The sequence below is a fragment of the Lactuca sativa genome, chromosome 8 (genome assembly GCF_002870075.4).
Source record: "Lactuca sativa cultivar Salinas chromosome 8, Lsat_Salinas_v11, whole genome shotgun sequence".
Classification (NCBI taxonomy): domain Eukaryota; kingdom Viridiplantae; phylum Streptophyta; class Magnoliopsida; order Asterales; family Asteraceae; genus Lactuca; species Lactuca sativa.
This window is the reverse complement of record NC_056630.2, coordinates 146,373,398-146,380,522: the sequence shown is the minus strand read 5'-3', so window position 1 is coordinate 146,380,522 and position 7,125 is coordinate 146,373,398. Positions and strand designations below refer to the sequence as shown.

Sequence of the window (7,125 nt, the reverse complement as noted above, 5' to 3'; positions counted from 1 at the left end):
TTTTCATTCTGTGAAAATTTTGAGTTTGTAAAATGAAATGTATGCCACCCCACACTTGAGCATTGCTTGCCCTCAAGCAATAATTTTGAACATAGAAGAAGATTGATAAAAACAAATCCGAAGCAAAATGAAAAAACGAAAACGAAAAGAAAGCAAACTCTAAACGTGGTTTGCCTCCCGGAAGCGCTTCTTTTTAAGGAGTCATTAGTTGGACTCCTCCCTGCTTACGACTCTATAATCCCTTCCAGCAGCAACCCTTCTTCAATTTCTTCATTTCTCAGAATTCCTTCTTCATATTTTTTCACCCTATGACCATTGACCTTGAAAGGAGTTCAATCTCTTGATATTAGCTCAATAGCTCCATGTGGAAAAAATTTCTTTACTATAAATGGACCATCCCACCGTGTCCTAAGCTTGCTCAGAAATAGTTTGAGCCTTGAATTAAAAAGTAACACCTTTTGTCCTTCGTAAAAGTCCTTATTACCCTTGAGCCTTTTGTCATGCCACTTCTTGGTCTTTTCTTTGTAAATCAAAGAACTAGTGTATGCCTCATTCCTAAGCTCTTCCAAGGCATTCATTTGCATTAACCGGTTAGTTCTAACTTAAGCTAGATCAAAATTGCACACCTTGAATGCCCAATAAGCCTTGTGCTCTTTTTCAACCGGTAAGTGACAATGTTTTCCATAGACTAGCCTATATGGTGTAATGCCAATAGGTGTCTTAAAAGTTGTTCTAAACGCCCATAGTGCATCATCAAGCTTATCCGACCATTCTTTTCTATTACTTCCAACCGATCTTTCTAGTATTCTCTTCAACGCCTTATTTGTAACTTCACTTTGCCCACTCGTTTGAGGATGATAAGATGTTGAAAATCTATGGTGAACACCATATTTTTGCAACACCTTAGTTAATTGATCATTGGCAAAGTGTCTTCCCTGGTCACTAATGAGAGCTTTAGGAACTCCAAATCTTGAGAATAATTTCTTTAAAAAAAATCGTACCACCACCCGAGCATCATTAGTGGGTAATGCTTGTGCCTTTACCCATTTAGATACGTAATCAACCGCCGCCAAGATGTATTTATTTCCTTTAGACACGGGAAAGGGTCCCATGAAGTCAATCCCCCACACATCAAATATTTCACATACTTGGATGCTATATTGGGACATTTGATTTCGGGATGATATATTTCCCGCTCTTTGGCATGAGTCACATTCCTTGACATATTGAGCGGTATCCTTGAAAATTTTAGGCCAATAGAACCCAATATCAAAAATCTTCTTTGCGGTGTAATGTGCTCCATGATGTCCTCCAGCGGGTCCACTATGGCAGTGTGCCAAAATGTCTTGACTTTCCTTCCCGAATACACATCTTCTTATCATTCCATCTGCGCAACTTCGGAAAAGGTATGGCTCGTCCCAAAAGTAGTATTTAATTTCTGAAAATAATTTCTTCTTTTGTTGGTGAGTCAAATCTTTTGGGATGTATTTGGTTGCTAAATAATTTGCTATATCCACAAACCATGGCACTTCTCCCGCTACTACCAATATATACTTATCGGGAAAATCATCCCCAATTTTATCTTCTTCTAGCTTCTCCAAAAGTGGGTTCTCTACTTCAATGTCGAGTGATCGGTAAAAACGATTGTCTTGGATAACACTAAGTAAGGTCGGAACTTGTCAAAAGCATATACCACTGCTATCAGTTCCTTCTCGGTAGTAGTGTAGTTCTCTTGAGTCAGATTCAATGTCTTGCTTGCATAATAGATTGGCTGAAAATGCTTGTCAATTCTTTGTCCCAAAACAGCTCCCATCGTAAAGTCACTAGCATCACACATTAGCTCAAAAGGGAGACTCCAATTTGGAGCTACCATAATAGGTGAAGTAGTCAACTTTTCCTTCAACAAATTAAAGGCTTCAAGACATTCTTTAGAAAAGTTGAATGGGGCGTCCTTCAAAAGTAGTTAAGTCAAGGGTCTTGTGATCTTGGAAAAGTCTTTAATAAAGTTCCTATAAAACCCCGCATGGCCTAAAAATCTTCTTACCCCCTTGACATTTGTTGGAGGTGGCAATTTGGCTATAATGTCCACCTTTGCTCTATCCACCTCTATCCTCCTCCTTGAGACCTTGTGTCCTAGCACAATTCCTTCCTTCACCATAAAATGACACTTCTCCCAATTAAGGACAAGGTTGATATTCTCACATCTTGATAACGTTAGATCCAAGTTGGACAAGCAATCTTCAAAAGAGGACCCAAAAAGCGAGAAGGCATCCATAAAAACCACCATAAACCTTTCGATCATATCATGAAAGATAGCCATCATGCACCTTTCGAAAGTAGGAAGTGCATTGCATAACCCAAAAGGCATGCGTCTATATGCAAATGTTCCACTTGGGCATGTAAAAGTGGTATTCTCTTGGTCTTGTGGGTCGATTGGAATTTGGAAGTACCCCGAAAACCCATCGAGAAAACAATAATAAAGATGACTGGAAAGCCTCTCAATCATTTGATCGATAAAAGGCAATGGAAAGTGATCCTTTCATGTGGCCTCATTTAGCTTCCTATAGTCGATGCAAACTCGCCACCCGGTTATCGTCCTTGTTGGAATTAATTCGTTGTTTTCATTAGCCACTACCGCCATGCCTCCCTTCTTCGGAACTACTTGGACCGGACTCACCCATGGGTTATCGGAGATCGAAAAAATGATTTCGGCATCTAGTAATTTCACTACCTCCTTTTTCACAACTTCTTGCATGTTCGGGTTGAGTCTTCTTTGGCGTTGTACTATAGCTTTTGATCCGTCTTCTAAGTTTATTATGTGGGAACAATAGGCCGGACTAATTCCCATTATGTCGGTTATCTTCCATGCTATAGCACCTTGCCTCTTCTTTAGTACACCCACAAGGATCTCCTTCTCATGTTTGGCCAAATCAGCAGCTATAATTACAGGTTTTTGCTGGCCATATTCAAGAAATGCGTACTCCAAGTGATCTAGTAGTGCCTTGAGCTCAGTTTTTGTGTTCTGTATATTGAACACGTCGAGTCCAGTAAGGGGAATCGTCGAGTCTAGTGTAATTTTTGCGACTGTACGGGGTTCTTCGAATGGACTCGCCGAGTCGGTTCTTCTGTACTTCTGATCAGATCATCATACTCAGCTTCCTCGAGCAGTCTTTCTAACTCCATCAGGTCCCTTTCAGCATCAAACTCTTCTTCAAATGAAACGGTGGACTTGCTTGGCTTTTCTTCTTTCCAATCTTCCAACAATTCTTCCAACATGTCAACCGAAAACTCCATGTCATCACTACTCCTTGCATGCTTCATGGCTTGATCAACTCCAAAAGTGACTGATTTGTCTCCTACTCGAAGGGTAAGTTTAGAATCTCTCATGTCGATGATAGCGCTTGCTGTATTGAGAAAAGGTCTTCCTAATATGATCGGGACTTGGGGATCCGCTTCCATGTCTAGAACTATAAAGTCCGCAAGGAACACGAACTTGTCCACCTTCACCAAAAGATCTTCACAAATTCCCCTAGGAAATGTAACCATTTTGTTTGCTAGTGGATTACCATGCGAATGGGTCTTGGCTCGGGGAGATCTAACTTTTTGAAAAATGAATAAGGCATGAGATTTACACTTGCTCCTGAATCAGATAGTGCATAAATGGTGGCCAAGTTTCCAAATTGACAGGGCAATGTTAAACTTCCCGGATCTCCTTTCTTCTTAGGAAGTTTGTTCAACATAGTAGCTAAACAGTTCTCGTTTAGGACCACCTTCTTCACTTCTTCCATCTTCCTTCTATTAGTTAGAAGCTCCTTGAGAAATTTGGCGTATTTTGGCATTTGAGCAACCGCTTATATGAATGGTATATTCATTTGAAGAGCCTTTATGTGTTCTAGAAACTTTTGGTAGTCTTCTTCATTCTTTTCTTGTCTAGATCGGGCTGGATATGGCAGTGGAGGATGATATGGCTTAACAGGAGGTTTATTTTTCTGATCAGGTGTCGGACTCGTCGAGTCCATATCGTGGACTCGGCGAGTAGGGTCTGCGTTCAGTTGGTTCTGATGTTGATTCTTCCCTTTTGCCTCCTTCTCTTGCACCGGCTTTGATTCTGAATAGGGGCCAGAGGGGTTATAATCTTCCCACTCCTAGTTGTGACAATGTTTATATGTGCGCCATTTAGGTTACTTTCGGTATTGCTTGAAAGTCCACCTGGTCTTCTCTCATTCACTTGTTGTGCAAGTTGCCCTAGTTGTTTTTCTATGTTGAGAATGGATGTTTGTTGATTCCTAAGTAAAGCTTGCTGATCTTTCATCATAAGTTGGTGTTCTGAGAACATATTTTGTTGATCTTTAAGTGTAGCATCAGTATCATTGTGTCGTTTCTCGGACGTGGCTACAAATCTTGTAAGCATCTCTTCCAAATCAGCTCTCTTCACCACAACTGGCTCCTCCTTTTGATAGAAACCTCGTTATTTTTGCTTGAATTTCTCCTCCTTTGCCTTTTTGTACTTGTCGTACGGGAGCCATTCCTTCTTTGGTTTTCGCCAGTTATCATCAAATCTGTCGCCACTTGAATAGAATACTTGAGCCTTCTTGTTTCCATTCTCATCCAAGTCACAATCCTTAGTGAGGTGAGGTCCTCTACAATTCTCACATCCTACCCGAATAGCATGGATTGTTTGATCTATCTTAGTTATCCTCCTATCTAAACTATCTAGTTTAGCCATCATTGCCGCCATGCCATCGTTAACCGTGTTCACTACCCCCCTACTTACTTCATTTTGTGGGTTATGATATTCTCTAGAATATTTAGAGAACTCTTCAATTAATTCCTTGATCACCGGGGTGCCTTCTTTGTGAGGGGTCCTTGCGAGTCAAGGAGCTGCCGAGTTGTAACATTGACTCCATCATAGAAGATGGAGACTTCTTGTTGGCTATTAAGATCGTGATGTGGGCAATTCCTTAGTAGACTTTTGTATCTCTCCCATGCCTCATAAAGGGACTCTCCAGGTTGTTGTTTAAAGTTGGCAATAGCTTTCTTCAACTTGGCTATTTTAGATGGTGGGAAAAACTGGTTAATGAATTCTTCTTTCATCGTAGCCCATGTAGTGATGGATCCGGGAGGGAGTGACTTGAGCCAATCTTTTGCAGCACCCTTGAATGTAACTGGGAGCATACGAAGCAGCTGGGTTTCGCGAGGTACATTTGGAACATTAAAGTAATCAACTACATCATTGACTTCATCCAAGTGTTTATAAGCATCTTCGTGGTCTTTTCCGTAAAAGGGGATCTCCTTGAGTTGAGCAAGTATGTGACCCTTGAGCTCAAATATGACAGTCGCGGGAATTACGGGTTGCACAAGTCCCGGGCCGGTGTCATCTTGTATCCTCTTCTTCCATTCGCCCATGGGAACTTCATCGATGTTCTCCATGGTGTTGTCAAAGTCACCTTCTAGATCGCTGTCTTCTCCAAATTCACTTTCTTCCCTTTCGGACTCGTTCTCGATGTCTTCCTGGATTGGGTCTTCGTTTGCCAAGGAAGAGGTGTTGGATGTTCCTGATTTTTTTCTCTTTTTCTTGCAAAAAACGAACTTTAGATTCTTCAAAGGCGAGTTCTTTGAAGAAGCGGATTCTCCAATGGCTTTTCCTTTGTTCTTCTTTAGAGCGGACTCTGGGTCTTCAAGTGGAGGGACCAAAGGCGTATTGCATCCTCGGGTCATGTAACAACTGAAACCAAAGTAAGAAAAACGCGTAAAAAGAACAAAAAGAATATAAAAACAAAAGTGTGAAACTGCGATGGACTCGCCGAGTAGTTTCGATTGCACTCTGCGAGTTCAAGGCAGAAGCAGGAAAAGTTACTAATTAAAATTCTAAAACTGGAAACTATTAAAACTAATCCAAATAACTAAATTATCTAAAAATAACTTTGTGAAATGGCCAGCTGATTAAACTAATAGATTTCCTAGGTTAATTATTCGGGTTAAATAAGACTTGTAGCTAGCTAATTAAATTTGGTGATTCAATTAACCTCTTGTTGATGGTGTATCACACAAGCTCACACATTAATTTACCCATTCTCTAATTAATCCAAGTTTCATGTTCATTATTCCTAGGCATATAGTATTGTGTTCACATAAATTATATGAGATAAGCAATTAAGAGATGTTCATGCAGCTTAATCACTTAGCAATTAACAGAAAACAGTTATGGTTAATGCACAAGGGTCTTTAACAAGCTTAATTTAACAATATCACCAAGTAACAATTAATCAAAAGAGTAAATTAAACCATAGGAGCAAAATTGTTTCCCCAAACAGAAACTAAAAAAATTAGTTCATGAATTCAGTGTGTGAAAGCTTAAAAACAAATTCAAATAATCCTAACATAATTCTATTCAAAAGAAAAGTGGAAAATTAAACCTAAAGTGCCTTAATCTCTTAAGAATGAAGGATTAGGGTTCTTAAATCGTTTTCCAGAGCTCCAAGGTTTCCTTGATCGCCAAGTGTTCCACCAAAAAATCCAGAGAGAGACCTCAATTCGAGTTTGTGAAGTGTATTTATAGTTTTCTCAAAACAGGGGCTACTCGGTGATTAGGCAACTGACTCGTCGAGTCCCCCTTGAGGAATTCGCATACGGCAAGGACTCCAGGTGTCGCTTTGCGAATCTTCATATCTACTCGTCGATTAGACAATCCTACTTGTCGAGTATCTTCAGAATTAGCCTTTTTCTTCTTTCTTTTGTTCCCGAGCTTCCGTTCATATCTCCTGCTTCCTTTTGCTTCCGAGCTTCTTCTTTGGACTGAAAATATAATTTGAACAATATTAAGTAGCTTTTGTCCATAATATGCAATTAATTAGCCAATAAATGATAAAATCAAACATAAAAATATAGCTAAAAATGAAAATATCACTACCTATCCCAGGAGACTCCGAATCTCAGATGGAGACCTTGGAACCTTCCATCTCATCACGACCTCTACTTTGGCCGGGTCGACCAAAATCCCGTTCTGGTTGACAAGGTGCCTAAGAAACTATTGGATTAGTGTCTAAGTCCATAACTATAATTGGTATGTACTTGACCCGACTTAGCATGGTCCATTTTGGTTGCATAACGTCATGCATTTGGATA

General features: G+C 40.0%; 1 non-coding gene across 1 annotated transcript; it reads left to right on the top strand.

Moving 5' to 3' along the window:
* Positions 1–4,939: 4,939 nt before the first annotated feature.
* On the top strand, positions 4,940–5,046 carry LOC111918560 (small nucleolar RNA R71). Its single transcript, XR_002859282.1, has one exon. It is a non-coding gene; the product is annotated as a small nucleolar RNA R71 (small nucleolar RNA).
* The last annotated feature ends 2,079 nt before the right edge of the window (positions 5,047–7,125 follow it).